Genomic DNA, 19,289 nt, shown 5'->3' with positions numbered 1-19,289 from the left:
GGCCAGGATGGTCTCGATCTCTTGACCTCATGATCCTCCTGCCTCAACCACCCAAAGTGCTGGGATTACAGGCATGAGCCACCGTGCTCAGCCACCAGCTAACTTTTTAACCTAGTACCAGAGGTTTCCAGGGGCCCCAATGACACTTCTTAGGACTTCAAAGATCTTTGGTAAGACTCCTTTAACTTTAGCTTTATTTTAAGCACGCACAATGCCAAAGAAGAGTAAGTATAAAATTAAACTGAAAACCAAAAGAGACATTGATTCTAATATCTCTTTCTTATTTCTTCTTTAAATATATCATTAACCATTAGTTTAAGTAAGTTAACACGATTTTACTTGGAGTTCATGATTCTTTTCATAAGACAAAGTCAAAACACCAGACTACTACTTTTAATAACATAAAACTCCAATAAATTTAAAATGCTTGTTTTAAAAGGTGCACACAGCCTTCTGCCAAAAGAAAATACGGTAAGAAACCACAAAGAATGTGACAGGGCAGCAGGGGAAAGAGATGACACAAGGGTAAAATGGGTACACAAACTCAAAATCACCTACGCTAATAAAGAAAGAAAAAAGTACCCTGCTGAAGCTTTTTCTAGATGAAAGGCTTAAAGTAAAATACCCAGTGTCTTTTTGTAACCTTGTTGTTTTTATTTTGTTTCGCTTTGGCATGAGCCTTTCTTCTTGCCAGATTTGAAATGCCTCACTCTTCCAACTACCCTGATGCCTTCAGATTCAACAATGACACACTTGAATCTCATATAGTCTCTAACTTCCTACATAAAGAAACAAAACCAGCTTCTGTAGTTCCATGCTCAATCTTAAACCGAGCCTCAAGGACTCCCTTCTTCCATTTTACATAAGAAAGATACTACACACAAATATTTTTAATATCCAGCTAATCAAGCACTAATCTCTCAATAGTAAAGCAACTTTAAAACTGCTAAAAAAGAAATCCACTCTGGAGGAAAACAAATTATTTGAAAACATTTATGTGTAGTCTTTAGTACATAATGACCGGGTATACTGAAAACTGCTTCTCAGACAAAGCAGGTACAATAAGAAATAAAACCAATTTTTGAACCTAGGATTTAGACATTTGGACATTTGCGAAAGAGTCTGGCTCCTCTTTACTAAATAAGTCTATGTAGTCTTAGTAGCACAGCTAGAAAGCATTAGTTTCCCCAAGCAAAGAAAAATCTGGGGCTAAATGCCTTTGTATTAACGATATCATACTAATACTTACACCAACTGTTTGTATTTTTTCAGCCATTTTAGACAGTGCCAATCAAATTGCAACATTTCTGAATTGGACACCTAAAGTTAACTATCTCAACAATTGCTGAGGCATTAGCTTAGGGGGAAAGTGTTTTGTTTGAATCAGGAAACACTGGCTTGCTGCAATGTAGCAATACTCACTTTCACATTTTGAGAAGGTAAACCCCAACCTCATTCACAAAAATCAATACAATATTATCACTCAATTCTCTTTACTAGTGACTTTGGACTTGCTTTTTTCTTTCTTTATTCTTTTTTTTTTTTTTTAATTTAGGAAATTCCTCTCCTTAACTGCAATCATATATTTGAAAGACAAGGACAATTGGATTTGTCTAAAGTTTGTCAAAATTAATCAAAACATTTTGGGCATTTAATATTCCCCTAAACAGATTTATTTCACCCAGGAACATGAAAAAATGTTGGGTTTTTTCTTTCTTTTTCCCCTTCAGCAGCTCCCAATGGTTGTCAAACTGGGAATCAAGCTGCCATTAAAATAAAGAGAAAAATAATTTGAAAACAAATGAAAACAGATTTTTTTCTTTTCTTTCCTAGCTAACAAATAAGTGGAAAGTCCACATTTGTAAGAAATGATCCCACTTAGGAAGATAAGAAAGCATTTTCAAAACAACTGCCTTGGTAACATGATGACTCAGGAAAAGAGAAATTTTAAAAAAAGAAAAATCCTGTAAGATAAGGCACAAATTTGTATAATGAAAGATCAGAGCAAAAAAAAAAAAAAAAAAAGAGGCTGTGATTTATACCTTATGAGCTATTATAAACTACAAGAAAATTTATGTATAATTGAAAAAAAGGAATTCATTTTGTCTTCCCCTAGTTGGTCTAATAAATTTTAAAATATATACAACCCTAAATGTCTAAGGTTCCTTCAGCCTGATAAACAAAACAAGAAAAGCCAGACAACCAAAAATAAACTATAAAAATAGATCATTATTGATTTAGTTCCATTTCTGTTAACACTTTCCTTAAGGAATTTGAAACAAAGAAAATATAAGGGCATCATTTGTTTTAAACTTTTCAACTGCACCTTTCATTTCCTAGGACACAAAATAATTCCTTAGGTGTCCATATGAGTCTAATATTTTTCTTTAGTTTTAACAGAATCTCTCCAAAAGCCAGGTTTTAAAAATGTACTTTTTCCTACAGAATGACCACCTCACCAAATGTGCATTCAATCTGCATGTATCTGCAGACAAGTAATAAAGACACGAGTGCCATTAGCATAATCAATACACAATTTACAGAGCTACCCAGATAGAACTAAAAGTGAACGTGTACGCCATTATCATAGTAACTATAAATTAATAGTTCTTTGTGGAAATGTGTTCCCACTTATATTGTCTCAATCTCGACTTGTCAGGACAATGTGACCACATATTATATATCTGTATAGTATTTATATATATAATGTAGCATATACATATACAAATCTATACATATGTATATATACATATATACTAGAGTATATAGTATTTATTTTATCATAAAATGCTATATGTAAACATATTTTCAAATGATTATTTCCAGATAATCTCCAAATATGCATAAAGTAATATCAGCTAAATCAATCACACATAGGAGGAAATGGCTGATAAACACCTATATTTATTTGTTTTGCTTTTTTACTATGTAGTTTAATAAGCATGTGGTTTAATAAGGACACACTCTCTCTATATATATATATGTATATATATATACATATATGTAAATATATACGGGGAGGGAGCATATTCTCAGAGGGTGGGCAGAAGGGCCAGGGCTCATCTTATTTTTAAAAGAGAATAATAAGGAAAACAATCTGGTCAATTCCGCTGTTGCTGTTTGTAGTTTTTTTAAATCCAACACATTTGAAACCTTACATTTAGCCAACACTACCCAAAAAAAAAAGTATATCCTGTCTCTGAAATACCATCTCTAGGATGTCAGAATTGGAGTAATTTTTTCAGAAACAATGACAGGTCATGTCCAATCACCTCCACAGAGGGTATCAATGCCACACCAGTCCTTGGGACAACCTATCCCTGCAATGGGTATGTCCATCTTTCACAGCCATGAAGAACAACTGTATCAAATGTAATATATTTCAAACAAAAGAAAACGGATAGCTTCAGGATGGTAAAGTGCCTTAATCTGCCAGTGGGAAATATGAATTTGTTTCTCCTCTATCTGCTTCATGGTGTGTTTAATACAGCCAGTGTGGTATTACCAGGGGCTAGTCAGCCCAAAGCCAGGTGCAGTGCTATAGTCTTTGCAGGCACAACCATCACTCACTTCTTCCCAGAAGTCAAGCTGGTGGGCTCCACCCAAGCAAATCTCCTGACCTTTGAGTAAGAGCACAGAGAAGAAAGACCTTTGAAAGTCTACTCAACCTCTACAAGGCAGTAGTTCCGAGACTTCACCAGCAATGAAGAAAACACTCCAGCACCCCCTTGCCACCACCACTAAAATATCTCCCAGATCAGCTTCCAGAGGCATTCGATTTTTTTTAATCAGAAGACAAAGCCTTTAATTATACAATTAGAGATTTGTCAGGATTCTGCTGCTTTTAATGCTCTCTATCATACTTTTTCTTGGAGAAGTAACTGTCTCTTAGGGGCAGGGCAGTAGAATAGGAGAGGGAACTGAGATCTAAATGCCTAAAGTCAAAAGGAACATCAGAGGAGAGATCTGGTGGCCAGAGGATTAATTATTTCTACATCTTGATTTGGTTTATGACGAGTCATGGCTTCTTCATTTGAAAAGTATGGGATGAAAGACTGCCCACTTTCAAGTTCTTTTTCTGCTTCAGCCATACGAACTGGATGGGCCCGGTGTATGTAATTCAGTTTTCTCACCTATAAAATGAGAGCAATGATAACTGACAAAGCATACACTTAAAGCCAAAGGAAGACACAGTGTTTTTTGAAACGTTAAACAGGTGCCCATACATAAGGTATTTGTCAAAAATAGTGAACTCAACTCTCCTTCAGCAACATTACACACCTTTTATTGTAGAGAATGGTTACTAAGAGTTGAATATAAAAGTTCACACAATTCCTCTTAGGCTTTCTCCAGAAGGGGAAATACTTTCTTCTCTATACAAAGAGGCAAAGCAGCTGCAATACTGAGTGCCACCCCTAAAGACTTTGCAGACAAGGTAAACATAAAGAGGATAAAACATGCAGGCCTCCCCAGCTTCCCAGAGAACTTCATCCAGAATAAAAAGCTATTACCAGTTAGCGATTTGCTAAAAGCCAGACATCCATTAAGCACCTTATGTTTGTTTCTTAATATGACAGTCCTGCAAGGTATATTCCTAACATTTTACTGGTAAGAAAACTAAGGTTTAGTAAGATTCAATAACATGTAGCTTGTTAATAGTGTGCAGGATTCAAACGCAGGTCCACCAGGCAGTGGGTCCCTTGTGTCTACTCATTGTGACATGCCGAATGTGCACACAGGACCAAAGCACTGAGACATCCACTGCTCAGACTAGAATAAGGAAGGTGATGCTCTCAGCGTAGTGAGCCTGTAATTTTGGCTTTCAGAAAAAGTCTGAGAGGGTTGGAAAAGTCACTTTTCCTTCCATCACCTAAAATGCGTATAGCCATGAAAGGTAATTCCTAGAATTATAAATCAAGAGACTGAGACCCTCCTCCCTAGTCTGTCACGAAGTCATGGTGTGACTTGGAATACATTATTTAAGGTCTTTGGGTCTTGGAGACAGCAAATGGGTCATCTCTAGGGTCTTCCCTGCTCTAAACTCTCATGATCTGTATCCTCTCCTGTGCTCAAAACACTCTGTACCTCACCTAACGAGATGTCCATCCCCAGCCCTGGCTGGCCTTTTGGGAAACTAAACTAGCACCCGCACCCAATACCCCTTTAAAAGTGTTTTCCAGAATATCTATATTAAGTGATCCCAAAGTGAAATTTCCTTTGTCACCTTCTATCATTTAAAGATATTCCACTCATTAAAAGTGGCCTCTCTCAATCCTCTTGGCTCTCCCCACTCTGATTTTCATTACTATTTCTCTCACTTCATTTAGCATTAAGGTTGAAGAAAAAAGTATAAATGGCTATTTGAAAGTCATCTGATTGGATATATTAAGGTTTTAGACTTTGTCGGTATAGAAGGACAACTTTATGACAGTTTACATTTAAAGTTAAAAGAAAATATAGTGTTTACGAAGAGTGTCACCGGACAAGTGAATGCCAAGGTCAACCAGCAAGCGTGGACAGAGGCTGGTCTTCTAAAGCCCAAAGGGCCAGCAGAGTCAAGCAATCTGGAAGTGGGGCTCGGGTGATTTCATGAATTGAAGAGAGAGATTAAGACTTGTGATTAAACAAGCAAGGGAAGTTAAGGGGAATTAAAGCAACCTGAACAGTTAGGATTTACTGCAGAAAGAATAAAGAAGAAGCAAAGAGGAAAGCAATGTCAATCTGCCCCAAAATAAGGTCTCAAATAAAATTAAAGCACCGGCTAGACACAGCCAGGCATGGATGGGAGTTAACTGCCAGTCAGCAGACCACTCCTGTATTCTCCTTCCACATTCAAACTCTATACCCACATGTGCTTCTAGACAACACAGAATCTCTCTCTGAAGCCAAGAAGAAAATGCCTGTAGACAAATTTACTGACGACTGAGGTGATGCAGAAAATCATCCCCTTGTTCCACTAATTCTTTTGTAAACCCAAGCCCAGATTTATCTTTTTAATTTAAGGATTATTAATAAATCTGCTATGATTAAACTTTCATAATGATATGTGAATTATTTGTCTCCAGTTCCTCTCCCAAGAACAATTAGACTACCTTTGTAAATTAGCACTGGCCCTTTGGCAAAGAACCTAAAAGACACCAACCCGACTTACCAAAAAAAGATGGCAGAGGTGCTAAAATTAATTAGCTTCACTTTATCCTTCCATTATCTTTTAATTGGAATTTCTGCAGGAATTTTTCTTTCTTAATTCTATCTACACTGGCAAAGCAAAGTTAGATTTTGGACTGGATCACTGCGTTGGCCAGTGTGAAGGCACCTGTCGTGGCAGACTGAACTCAGCAAAGACTTTGTGAGAATCCCTCTAGCGCCCCCCCCCGCCGGCCCACCACCACAAAACAGGCTTCAGAAAGGGCTATGTGCTACCACACAGGTACGTAAAAATTCCCAATCTTCAACCACAGCAAGAAGGAACTTTCTAGAATAGAAAACAGTTGTATGCTATGGGGTGTACAAAAGTGAGAAAACCTTCGAGAGTAAAAAAAAACATTTACCAGGCACTTCATATATACCAGACACTATTCTAAGAGCTTACACTAATTAACTCTTAATTCTCACAAGACCTCTTTGAATTAGGTACTAGTAGGACCCTCATTTACAGATGGAGAAACTGTAGTACAAGGTGATTTAATAACTTGCCCAAGGTCAATCAGATTAGAATTTCAACCCAGAGAGTCTAGTTTAACACCCATGTTCTTAACCACTACACTATACTTCCCCCATTTAATAAATGTTTGCTAAGCACCTACTATATTCCCAGAAATATTCTGCAAGGCTGGGGACACAGAGATGGAGGTAGGGGAACAAGATACTGCAGCCAGTGTAATGGGGAACCCAGAACGAAAATAAAGATTAGGAAAAAAATCCTTTCTATAATATGTCAGACACAAGATCTATTAGTTACAAGGGAAAGCACTGACAATACCAAAAATAAAAATTTGGAAGTTCTGTATGGCAAAAGAGAAAAAAACTACCACCCACAAAGTCAAAAGGCAAACTGGGGAAAATATTTGCAACACGTAAGTCAGGCAAAGAGCTAATTTTCTTAATAATATGAGCTGCTCTTTCAAACCAGAAGATAAAAAACCCAAGGAAATAAAAAGGCAATTCACAGAAAAATAAATACAAATAGTTTATAAACAATTGAAATGATGCTCAATCTACCTCATAATTACAGCAATGCTAATTAAAATGTCAATTAAATACCAGTTTGTTTTTCACAAGTCGCATTAGTAGGGATGAGGTATTTAAACACAGGCACTCTCTAACCCTGCTGCCAACTACAGTGTGAATTAGTCTTACTTTTATGGAAGGCACACTGGCGGTATCCATTAAAATTTTAAATGCACATTATCTTTAACTAGCAATTCCATTTTTAGGAATTGATCCCAGGTATATAAAATCATACATATCAGCAAGAATGTATGCATGCTTACTGCAACACAGATAAGTAACTAAAAAGAAACACCCTGATGACCAGCAGCTGGGGATGGACTAAACAACAGCCCATCATACAATGGATAGTGTAGAGTCATTAGAATAAAGGGGAGAGATCATAAGTGCCTATATGGAAGAGCTGCTAGGAAATATATTTAGGAAGGAGGACAACATAGAGACCTCCCACTTTTGTTTGGGGAAAAAAATAAACACTCACATATATACATTGCAATTTAAGATTGGCCCAGTTAGCTCCCTGGGTACATTACCCCAGCTAGCTATACTCACTGTCTCTGTCTAACCATGAAACAGATATTTAAAGAATAGCTTGAAGGGGCAACATCTAATTGGCCATCCAGAGTACCGATGCATCTCACTCTGACCTATCTTGGAGAATTACGTGGATGGTTAAGGGTTGAATTCAAACAACCTCTCATAGACTTTTGTGTGTGTGTCTGTGTGTGTGAAAACTACAATTAAGAATAAAGACAACAGAAAAGGCATAGGAAATGTGAGTTGAAAGTGGAAAAAATTGCTAGTAGACATATTACTGTTTCCATAATCTTTCACAGTTTTTCTACTTTTTTTTTTTTTTTTTTTTTAAGTTTTGAGATGGGGTCTCACTCTGTCACCCAGGTTGGAGTAGTGGCATGATCTCGGCTCACTGCAACCTCCACCTCCCAGGCTTAAGTGATCTTCCCACCTCAGCCTCCTGAGTAGCTGGGGCCACAGGCATGTGCCACCACGCCGGCTAATTTCTTATATTTTGGTAAAGATGGGGTTTCACCATGTTGCCCAGGCCTGCCTCGAACTCCTGAGCTCAGGCGATCCCCCTGCCTCGGTCTCCCAAAATGCTAGGATTACAGGCATGAGCCATTGGGCCCAGTCATTTTATTTTCAATTACAGAATATACTAATGAATTGTCAATGCACTATCATAGTTTAGTATTTACTAAGCTCTTTGATGTGAAAATTGTGCTAAGAATTTGCAAAGATCATAAGCAGAAACATAATTACATGACTAACATATATTTTCCTAAATATCTAAGAGATAAAATAGAGAACAGTTGTTAAATTGTCTCACAATTCCAGAATGAGTGAGTTGATCAAGTATTTAGAGAGCAATATAGGGATTAAAACAAACCCAGATATTTGAAAGTTAATAGACTTAGGTAATGGAAAACTCAATGAATGTAGCTGTAGGTAGTTTACTTAGAATGGGAAAACCAGGCCCACAATTGAAGTATGGCCACAACTTGCACACAAGTTAGCCATGTGCCAATGACACAAAAGGAATACCGTTTGTGTAAACTGAAAGAACACTATTGTTGTAAAACTAAGTAAAATCTAAAGTTAACATTATGAGAGACACAAAGAGGCATATAATATGTCTTCATAGACTGTTAGTTCCATGAAACCCATAAGCAACTGGGTCTGACTGGTTCCATATTGTCTGCCTAGAACCTGACACATACTTGGTGCTCAATAAAAAATCCTTTAGAATGCATGACCATGTTCAGTATCTTTCATTCGAAAACATATGAAACTTCAGGATTTGCTTGAAAGCGCTTCCTCCAGAATCCTTCCCTGACCTCACTGATATCGCTGTTAAATAGTCTCATTAATATCGGTGCTGTCCCTTCATAGGAATGGAAATTACTAGCATCATGTTTATTTAATATGTTTCCACTGCTTGATCATAACTCTACCAGGATATAGACAATATGTCTCCTTCATAGCATTCTCAACTGCTAGCACTCTCAGACTGGTAAACGACTGGTAAAACATAGTAAATATTTGTTAACTAATCAACTGGCTGAATTAATGCATTTGTTTGTGTGTCTACATTTGTTTGTCTACATTGTAGGTTACGGGGATTCAAAGAAAAGGGACACCAAACTGTTCTCAAAAGGCTTATGGAGAAACCAGGAAATGAAGTGCCACAGTTTCTTTGACATATGGGGTATACAGGGAATAACAGAAATGGGTCACTTTAAGTTAGGTGGGTCGGAAAAAGCCTCTCACAAGATGTGAGATGAAAACAATACTCAAGCCTTTATCATTACAACACCGACTTGAAAATCCACAATCTAAGCCTAGAAGAGATTCAGAGTGAAGCCATGGACATCACTAAAGGTTTGGGACATGCTGCTGCATGAAAAGAATACCAGCATTTGGGCAAATAGATGAATATGAATTGAAGGTGGCTAGTCAAACTAAATTAAAATGCTGTCTTTAAAGCAACACATTTTGGCAGGTTGTGGTGGCTCACGCCTGTAATCCCAGCATTTTGGGAGGCCAAGGAGTGTGGAACACTTGAGGTCAAGAGTTTCAGACCAGCCTAGCCAACATGGTGAAACCCTGTCTCTACTAAAAATACAAAAATAGCCAAGCGTGATGGTGTGCACCTATAGTCTCAGCTACTAGGGAGGCTGAGGTGAGAGGATCGCTTGAACCCAGGAAGTGGAGGTTGCAGGGAGCCAAGATAGCACCACTATACTCCAGCCTGGGTGACAGAGTGAGATTCCCTCTGAAAAAAATAATAATAAATAAATAAACAAAATCAAACAACACACTTTGACCTTGGCTCAAATGTTCTGGACGGCCAAAGGTAAATGGGGGGTCTTGATAAGAAATCAGTGGAAAGTAAGGCTGTCCAAACTGCATTTGGAAATTTTGGCCAGTCTTTGATTTTGTTCCATCAGCTACAACTCAGTCAAGTTCACAATTTGAAAGTATGTTTGCCCCATTAATATGAATTATTGATGAACTTGCAAGAATCACAATTTCTCAATATAAGAATTCTAGGATGTTGGAGCTACAAGGGAACTCAGAAGTCAATGAGACCTTTTTTTTGACTTAGGAAATGAAATGATACTGATTCCACTGAAGTTTATTGAGCACTTAATATAGGGCAGGCAACTGGCTAAGAACTCTCCTAGCCTAGGGACACAGGGACAAAGACAGAGCTAAAAAGCCACCACAGAGGTCTGCCAGCCCATCACACTCATACTGGGTTTTAAATATGCAAATCAGCAAGTATAAAAAACAGTTACATTTAACAGGAGCTATAGAATGGTGTTATTATCTTGTAATGGTTTTATTTTGAAGATTAAAAATTTGGTATAATGATGCAATAGTTATGTAAATGACCTATATGATGTTGGAGGAGGCAAAAGGGATTTCATGTTGATCATCTTTTTCTTTGGTCAGTTACACTCCACCATCACCATTCATTCCAGTGCTCACATCTTTGAACATGAAGACCATCAGCACACCCAATATCATTATCCTTAAATTGTCTCACTTAAGATCCATGATTCAGTAAAAGTTTATTTCAAAGCATTCACCTATCTCTCAGGGGAAAAGTAATCAAACCTGCACACTATGGACTTTTTAGTACCAACTTGCCGCATTCCCTAGTGTTCTACACCTGCATATTTAATGGAATAAGTTCTTGCGACTTCTTTCACCTCAATTTTGTATAGCAGGGATTCCTAACTGAAGTTTAGTTTCGCTGTTTTTCAATATCAACATCATACACATTCTCCAAGAACCTCCAATTATCTTAAAGGATGCCTTAAATTCTTCAAACAATTTAGAAAATTAATTAGCTTCACCATTGCACCATTAACTTTCAAAAATGTTATCCAGAACTTTTAGGAGGGGTAAAAGATATTGCAACATCAATGACCTAAGTCCAAAAGAGTGGGAAGTAAAAGTTCTATATATTGTGTTTAGTTGTTTCAGTTCAAGTGGACATATTTCCCTTTAGATTATAAGAGAAAACAAAGCTAGCAGTTCTTAAAAAGTATAGCTCATCAAACTTTTGGTGCCAAAAATGTTTTTGAGACTCATTTTGTCTAACTGCTTCATCTGACCCAACTCACAGAAAAAGTTAACATACCATACACATGTATGTCCTTCTCCTCACCTGCAGAGCTTTCTTCCAAAAACTAAAAAGCAACGTAAAGTATGTAGACTCTCATCCAGTTTTCTAGACTATAAGCTCCATAAGAGCAAGGCTTATATATCTGTTTGGTTCACAGATGAATCCTCAGAACTTAGCACCGTGCCTGGGATAAGACGGGCATCAAAAACCAAAACACAACAAAACAAAAACCCCCAAAACTTGTTAAATGATGAATAAGCTTCCTCATTTTAGTGACAGAAAGTCTAAATCCTAGAGTACAGAGGGTAAATGGCTTGCCAAAACACACGGCAAATCGAGTATGCCCCCATGCTCTTCCTGCTCTGCAACCATTTCCCTACAAGCACTAGTATCCAAGTCACAATATTTATGACGATAACTAATTGTTTGCTTTTATTTTCAACTCTTTCCAGGAATTAATATGCACTCCCTTGAGCCCACAGTTCTTCTTAACCCTTGCCTCATGTCTGCAAAACATCATACAACTTTGCAAGTTGCACACTGACAACCCCAAACCCCCCTACGTATAGGAACTTCAAACTCCATACATCAGCATTCAAGCAATGATTCTGTTTTGGCTTCATTATACTTGGTAGAGCAATGTTTGTGAAGACTTTACAGCCTTTTTTCCTTTTCTTTTCTTTTTTTTTTTTTTGAGACGGAGTCTCGCTCTGTCTCCCAGGCTGGAGTGCAGTGGTGCGATCTCGGCTCACTGCAAGCTCCGCCTCCTGGATTCACAACATTCTCCTGCCTCAGCCTCCACAGTAGCTGGGACTACAGGCGCCCGCCACCACGCCCGTCTAATTTTTTGTATGTTTAGTAGAGACGGGGTTTCACCGTGTTAGCCAGGATGGTCTCAATCTCCTGACCTCGTTATCTGCCCGCCTCGGCCTCCCAAAGTGCTGGGATTACAGGCGTGAGCCACCGCACCCGGCCTTCCTTTTCTTAATGTATAAAAGTAATCAATGAAAGACAAAAGGTGCTGATAGTGGTGATAAAAAGCATATGTCTAATAAACTTAACACAACTAAGACAACCTAAATCATTAGGAATGCTGAAAGCAATTAATATGTAGTCTGATTCAAGCACAAACTGGACCTAATCTGGCTCTATTGTGAAAGATAAGAATATTAGTTAAGAACATGTATGAAATGCTGGAAATTGTTTCTTGAAGTCAATACAAAGTTTAAAGCGCAGTGATATTTTTTAGATTCCAGGTCACAGAAACTCCTATAATATAGCAAGTTATAGTTTACTGTGTGGACTGTTCACCTCACTACAGGTTTCAACAAATGTATTTTGTATGAATATATGGAACTCTCTGTAATCAATGAGGATTTTGTCCCTATCAGGTAAAGAAGTTTCCATCTTGACATATCATATCCCTCACAGTATACTGATGGGATAATAAATTTTGAGAAAAAGCCAATCATAAGATGGAAAGAGAAGGTAATAAAACTAGTGAAATAATGAGACTCAATGATATGCTGATTTTAATTTCAAAAAGGAAATCTTATTCTTTAAATGACACCAATTTTAATTGGAAAAAAATCTAATTTTTCCCTTAAAACATTATTAACACTTATATGGACTTACTAAACAAAGTGTATTTCCTATAGAAGGTTTAGAGTATGTTTCTGTGTATATAGATTATGTATGTGTGTGTCTTACACTATGTTGTGATAACTGAGGGACTTAAACTCTTGGGTTTCACATATACAAAAAAATTATCATAACCAAAATATCGAAATATAAATCCAACAAACTGCACTATTATGAAAACAAATATTCTGAATGTCAATCACTTGACCTTGCTCAGATTGGGAGAGCTATGATCATGCAGGAATGTATATATGCTTTCCAAACCAAATCACCTTTATTTAAAAATAAGATTGAAAATGAACACGTACCTAACACATATACACATAAAAATGACAGACTTAGACATTTCTTTTCTTTTCAGGATTTTTCAAAGCATTTACTATCCCATAGAATTAAAAGAGATGCTGCCCAAAAATAATAATTTTTAAACTTATCTTTTTTAAAAAAATGTTCTAAGAAAGGGGAGTTTTTACACAGTCATATTGGAATCTAAATTTGTTTAATGACCAAATTATAAACCTCTGCAATCTGACAACTAGAGTAGAAACACTAACTATAGTATGTGCTGCCATAATAATGATACCCACAAGATCAGCCCAGTGCTTGTAGCTGTGGCAGGGTCCCCAGGCAGCAGGATAACTGCTGCTTGATCATTATCCCTGCTAAAACTGAAGCTACTGAAGTTTTAAAGAATTCATATCTTACTGAATTTCTTTCATCTCTAATAATTACTAAACTGGCATAATTACTTACACTAGAGGTGGAATGTGATGCATGCTAAAAGCCCAAGGTGCCTAAAATTAAAGTTTTTTATTAAAAAAAAAAAAAGCCGTGATTCTACTTAGTTTTCAAAGATTTATCTTGTGTCAGGCTTTTTGTGCCAGGAGTTGCATAATTATTTAAACCATTTAAAAGCTTTCTTTACACTATTTGATTAATACTATAACAGAGCTATTTAAATTTACTAATGTTAACTTTAATGTTTAAGTTTTAATTGCTTTGTAATAACACTGTTGCAGAACATATTTTAAATCAGACAAGTATGCTTTCATTACAACAAACAAGGTGTATGCAATCCTAGCACCATGTAATCCCCAAACAAAAAACAGGAACATTTCAGGTTTAATTGAAATGGGATTAGAAAGTTGCATGCATCTCCCCCACCCCTATAACTAACTTTAACCTTTGACAGCACAACAGGAGTCAATGAAGAAAAAAATTAAATACATCTGGGAAAATACTTAGCTACAGGCTTGATGTAGAATATCAGCCTTTGTATCAAAATCTCATTCAATTCAAAAGCATTCTTTCACATCTTACTTAATGATAATATTTACATTTTTAAGGACGCAGACAGCTGCTAAAATATACAAATATTGCAAATCTTAAAATCACTTTCTCATTTAAAATTAACTAAAAAACTGAACATAGTATCCACTAAATCCAGCCATGAGGAATGTATTCTGTGGCAACAGAATTAATGACAGTAAACCAGCAATGTGAATCCTGACAGATGAATTAATAAAACACATTAATAGGAAAAAGAGACCCTACATAAAATTCTTAATTGATCTTAGTAGACCTACTCTTTTCTACTATCAAAACCTCTTTCTTCTTATTACATGCTCTTACATCAAAATGAAAACTCAAGCAAGTATACTTAATAACATGCTTCAACTTATGTCAACAAGTATTTAACTAGAATTTACCAGACTAACGAGCCCTCACAAACAGACTCCTTTAAAAATAGAGGGAGGCAGGTACAAATGTTCCTCTAAGGTGAAAAGAAATCTCCTACAAATATGCTACAAGTCTTGCACTAGACCAAATAAGCAAGTACAAAGAACTAAGTATAATTACCGGAAGCAAAAAGTTGAAAAATTCTGTCATCACTGTTAGACGTCACTGCTGTCAGTAAGAATATCTACAGTGGCTTTTAAAGGATATGGAAATACTCTGGCAAAACAAAAAAGAAAAATTATTAACAGCTTGCTTTAGAAAAGGCTGCTTGCTAATCTCAAATCCCTTTGCAATTTCATTTTTACATGCAAGCTTTTATGTTCAGTATCCTATTTTTTGTCCTTTTTTGGCTGGATGAATAAAAGTCAACAATTCACTCATGCATCAAACAGATGTTTTTGTTTTTAAGGCCAAGTGGAATCTTATGAATTTGTGTGCCCTCACTTTAAGAAGATGCTGCCAGAAGTGCTGAAATCGTGAAACCGGCGTTTTGGAAGAGACTTACTGGACCATCAGTTCTGGAACTTTGACTAGCACTCATGGGATCCTTGCCAACTGTAATTGCTGTTTTTGTTTATGTCGGATTGTCTACTGATTGGACTATAATCAATTTAATGACTTCAACATCTAGTCAGTATAATTTAGAGGTGGTGGAGGGAAGAAACAGTCACTGGTTGATAGATGAATAGAAGAACATTTGCAAGTGTCTGAAGGAGTATGGATGTCAAACACTGAGCTTCTGCAGTGTTTCCAATAATCAGGCTTTTTAGCATACAAGTCCAAAAGTAAAGCATACATTTCTGTATGCCAATTAGTAATTTTGCCTGTACAATCATGAAAAGAAATCTCTAATTTGTGTGTGTATGTATCTTTTCATATTTTTTAAAAAACTTACCTTAGGTTAAAATCTAATCATGAAAAAAGGGAGTCACAACCTATCTAAAAATAATTTTGAGGGAAAGCCATATTGCAATTCTTAAAAGCAAAGCACTGCACTGTCTTAAAACAATTACCTTTACACACAAAATTGGGGGCTTTTTTTTCTAATTATGTCATCATTTCCAAAATCAAAACTCAATCTTTACTGATGAGTTTTTTTTTGTTTAAGAAATGAAACATATGAAATATAAGAGAAACACTTTTTTTTTGGTTATACTTCACCTGTCTACCCATAAGTATATATATTTTGACTTTGAAAATGAGAGAAAAAATGTGTTTAAATAAGGACTGGAGAGTTTAATGTTTCTATTAAATTTCAGTGCCAGTACAAGCTCCCTGAGGTGGCTTTTCTAACACCTACAATTTTTAGAGCTTTTCCACTAGAGAATACAGCCTAATACACAGGTTTTCTTACTTTCAAAAGGTTTCGGGCTTAAAATCCATTGCCTTTACATTCAAATTCTATAGTTTACATTTCTTCTTTAAATTGCAGACTAAGTTTTGCCACTCTATTATATTTCTAAATAAATTACTCTACTCAAAAATAAAATAAAATAAACCTTCATAAGTACGTAAGAAGGTAAATGGGGGAAAGGTCAATCACAAGTGTGATAACTTCAAAATGTGCCAAGTTACAAAGGGTTAGCTACTGTGACAGCCAAGTTAAACAAGGCACTTCTGGGGCTCTCTTTCTCCCTGGTTCCCACCACTCCTCTCCAGAGGTCCCTGGTATGGGTTTATGAACACCTGAGGGTTCAGATATCCTAATTGTGTCTTGTGTTTAACTTGGCCATTTAAATGACTAAGTGCTCCCCTCTCTCCTTCCCAGCTTTATAACTTGGCTCTTACTGAATATATCACACCTTTATATAGTGGACCACTTTTTCCTTTTTACAGTGCTTTTTGGAGTAAATTTCAAAAAAAATTGTTTGTTATTAGGTAAAATGGCCGAGAAACTTCCATCAGAGAGGCACCACAAGAAAGAGAATAAATAGCCAGCAAGAAAAATAGAAATAGGTCACAATTGACCAATTTGATGCAACTGATTTGCTGCCTCTAAAAATAAGCTGACAGCAGAACTATTTTGAGTCAGGTAATCTACTCGAGTACCATGTCTACTCTCAAGAATTGAGACAAATATCCAAATAATATAAATGGGGCAGAAAGAGTGACTCATTTAATTGTCTGTCCATCCATGCCTCTAAATACTGTTCTCCATTCTTCAGTTCTCCATTTCATTAAATAGAAGGGGTTATCCTGAAGATTTGTACCATAAGGACAGAATAAGTTTCTCGACTTTGTATGTGGGCTGATAGAATTTTGATGCTAGGGCTTTGAGAGGCAGGAGGGGTAAAGGAGTTCCATGTTTCAAAATGTATTTCCAGCTTTTGCAAATAGAAAAGTGAATCTTTTCGGTGTTTAACAGGTTTAATGCACTTTAGAGGAGGTAAGTAAACCAACCAGGGCCTGCTCCACTGAAGCTAGAAATACGGTACCTACTCTCATGAGGTGGGTTCTTAGGACAATTACACTGAAGTTTCCTACCAACAAAAAACCCAGCATACTTTTTCAAGTAAATATAATTATTCCTTCAGAGTACTAAATTATGAGAATTCACACAATAAATTCAACTGTTAATAGAAATGTCCTGGTAGTTTGTATTTTTAAGCATTTGGTTGAAAATAAAGACTCCAAACCTAACTGACATTGTGTCTTAATGTTTTTATCTGCCTTAGGTAAATGACTTTCCTGAGATACAAGTTTCAAATTATGATATCAAATTGACAGTCAGGTCAGCAATATCTTTTACATCTTGTCGGTTAAAGTACTAGTATGTATGTAAGACAGAAGTTGGAAATTGAGTGCAGAACTTCATGTTTTATTTAGAAGGGCCTATTGCATTTTCATGGTTTCCAATGCCTCCTTCAAGTTGGCTGTAATCTACATGGTTTTGAAATACTGTCACTCATCTAATAAAATCAGACTTTTTATCTTTTAATTGCAAACCTATTAATCAGTTATTCATAAATGAAGAAACACAACAGGACTGCCTTTCTATACCTGCTGATAGCAAAGTGTTGTTCACTGCATATTACTACTAATATGATACCAGAACACAGGTCATAATAACACCTCCCTGGCTTTTCTATGATCCAAGTGTGACCTTCTGAATGATATAATGGACAATCCGCATACTCAGAACACTCCTACAACACATTTTGAAAAATTGGAGACCTTTCCAAGAAGACATAGTGAAATCAAAATACTGAAGAGAAGGCTAGGTATTTAACAAGAGCCACCCAGAATGCCCTTCCTCTTCTTCAAAACCGCTACTAATAGCAAAATGATTCGTTTGGTATAGCTCATCTACATATGAATTTTTCAAGGCATACCCTGAAGAAAAACAATCCGCTCTTCAGTGAGGACTGTACTATTTTTATTCCTGTCTTCAGCTTCTCATCCCTAAAAGCCCAGTCAGCCCACCTGAGGCCATTCGCTCTTTTGGGAGTTGTCCAAGCAGCTGATAGGAGAGAACAGCACTGTGTTCCGTGCCCACACAGAATATGGAAGCTAAATCTTTGTTTTTAATGTAAATATTTTATTTAGAATTTACCAGTTGAAACAGATGCTGTGTCTTTGTGGGGAAGATATTTGGATAATTTTGCGACATGACGATAAAACAAAAGAATAAAATGTCCTCTTTACTCATTCTTCACTTGCCATTTTTTGCTTATTAACCTAAGAACTGCACAGGTATTTTGCAGTTCGACTTATCAAGCCTGCTCAGCGAATACCGTCAACTGACGGATTCCCTTTACTGCCCATAAAATCCTACGAGCATGAGAAGAAATCCTCTTCAGGAAGCACTGGGAACAAACGCATTTACAGTCAACAGAACTTTCGCTGTAAATTCACTCCAAAAGCAGGTGAACCAAATGTTCAGAAGCTGCGAGTGAACAAAACTGCCAATCGTGCAAACTTTAATAAACTTTTTTTTTTTTTTTGAAAAGAAAAAGCCCCCCCTAAATTCCTTCACGGGGTTTCAGAAGCTTCTTGGAGCCCTTTCCACCGGACAGGCACTAACCGCTATCTACTTCAACTCGGAAAGTTCTTCTTTCCAAGTGACTAGGAAGGGGTTTGTCCTGGTACTTCGCTCAGCGTTACTTTCAAGAAAGCCGGGGTCTCAGGCAAGTCTCCCCGGCGCGAGCCTGGTCCACCGTTACCCTGACACCCGCGCACGCCCGTGGCGTTTCTTTTTTCACTGTCGACACTTGGATCTTTCAGGCCCTGGGTCTAGGTTTCCCCCAGAAAAATGAGGGGCCCATGTGACGGAAACCACCAGACACACTGTGTGGAGACACATGCCAATGATTCACCTCGTTTCCGAACTAAAACTTCTGCGCTTTAGGAAAAAAGCAAGCGTTCCAATCTGCGAGGCCCTCCCCCACCCCGTCCCTTCCCAGGAGAAGAAAGAAAGGGCTTTGTGTGTGCGGTGAGGGCTCCGTTCATCGAGTTCAAAAATGCACAGCGGCCGGGGGCCGGGAGGCGTGGGGCGCCGGGCCCTGCCCACCCCTTTCCCCCG

At 37.1% G+C, this 19,289-nt stretch overlaps 1 protein-coding gene across 5 annotated transcripts in view; it reads right to left on the bottom strand.

The window, feature by feature from the left end:
- The window catches only part of ZNF521 (zinc finger protein 521), a 289,152-nt gene that overhangs the window by 267,310 nt on the left and 2,553 nt on the right, over positions 1-19,289 (bottom strand). The window contains exon 1 of one of the 5 annotated variants that reach the window (XM_055235783.2): positions 14,888-14,940. The exons of the other annotated variants lie outside the window; for them this stretch is intronic. The gene's annotated coding sequence lies outside the window, so the exon portion shown is untranslated. Of the gene's footprint in view, positions 1-14,887; positions 14,941-19,289 lie in introns of those variants that run through there. 5 annotated transcript variants of the gene reach the window in all.

Source organism: Symphalangus syndactylus, chromosome 1 (genome assembly GCF_028878055.3).
Source record: "Symphalangus syndactylus isolate Jambi chromosome 1, NHGRI_mSymSyn1-v2.1_pri, whole genome shotgun sequence".
Classification (NCBI taxonomy): Eukaryota; Metazoa; Chordata; class Mammalia; order Primates; family Hylobatidae; genus Symphalangus; species Symphalangus syndactylus.
This window is presented reverse-complemented; position numbering and strand designations above follow the sequence as displayed.